This window comes from Seriola lalandi, unplaced genomic scaffold (assembly GCF_002814215.2).
Source record: "Seriola lalandi dorsalis isolate HSWRI2012SDOR001 ecotype SW California unplaced genomic scaffold, Sedor1 jcf7180001978463, whole genome shotgun sequence".
Classification (NCBI taxonomy): domain Eukaryota; kingdom Metazoa; phylum Chordata; class Actinopteri; order Carangiformes; family Carangidae; genus Seriola; species Seriola lalandi.
The window spans coordinates 1-1,152 of record NW_019449129.1 but is presented as its reverse complement, the minus strand read 5'-3'; the positions used below and the strand labels follow the sequence as shown (position 1 = coordinate 1,152).

The 1,152-nt window shown below is 43.9% G+C and overlaps 1 long non-coding RNA gene across 1 annotated transcript; it reads left to right on the top strand.

Annotated features, from left to right (window-relative positions):
- Positions 1-14: 14 nt before the first annotated feature.
- On the top strand, positions 15-655 carry LOC111657975 (uncharacterized). The gene is made up of 2 exons (XR_015437431.1): positions 15-288; positions 505-655. It is a non-coding gene; the product is annotated as an uncharacterized LOC111657975 (long non-coding RNA).
- The last annotated feature ends 497 nt before the right edge of the window (positions 656-1,152 follow it).

The window sequence follows — 1,152 nt, the reverse complement described above, 5'->3', positions numbered from 1 at the left end:
CAATTTAGAGTTTATTTGAATAACATCTTTAGGTCTAAATCCTTGTCTGGGAAAGTGGTCTGGTTCTATCCCTTTGTTTTCCACAGCACGGCTGGTTTTGGAGGGGGTGAGGGTTGTCCAGAAGGAGGAGGTGGCAGAGAATTCATGGACATCACTGCCCTTATGGTGGCATCTCAGCATGGCCATGAGGCCACAGTGCGCCTGCTGCTAGAGTGGGGCTCTGATGTCAGCTTTTCCCAGAAGACCACTGGCTGGGGTCCACTGATGGTGGCCACCCTCAGTGGGAAGGTTAGGTTAATGATGGATGGATAAAAGATTGATGGATAATACATTTTGACTCTTGTGGGTCTCATTTGGGGATGTATCGTTTCTTGTGTGCCATTTAGACTTACATGTTGTTTATTTTTACACAGTTACAGCACTAATGCATATGGAGTAATATCCCAGCATGGTATCTGATTGTAACTGGATGGAAAACAGAATAAAGATGTGTGTGTTTTGAAGGTGGTTGTGGCTCAGCAGCTGGTGGAACGTGGAGCTGACCCAGACCGAGTCAATGTTCTGTCTAAGACAGCCTTTGAACTGGCCATGCAGCTTAAACAGAGAGACGTCAAGGCCTATCTGGACTCCATCACCACTGTTCGACCCCAGACAGGTAGGGCCTGACGATGATAAAATACGGTTGTCACAGCATGCTGCACAAGGTTTACAATGTAAGTACAACTATACAGTATAAGAAAAAAGGCAGCACATTGTATTTGACAACAATCAAAGAATGAGCAATCAAAAGAATAAAAAAGGAGCTCAGTACATTTTCATTTCCTGGTCTCTCAGACTGTGACATGTTTGTGTTCATTTTGTTTGGATGAGTTGTATTCTTGGCGTTTGTTTTGATGAAGAATATGTTTTTTAAAATGTTTTAACAGTTTCACAGGAAGTGTTGTCTGTACCTCTTATTGCATCTGTGTCTGTCGCCACAACAAGGATCTAGATGTGTTTGTATTGCAGTTGACACTCATGTGAGAGTGAAACCAACGGGGGCGGCTCTCAGCCTCTTTGATGTTTAATAGCTCTTTGCACCAGAGGTTCAGGATTTAAGCCAGTTTACCTGCAGGATCAAACTCTGCCTGTGGCATTCATGCTCACTTGTGC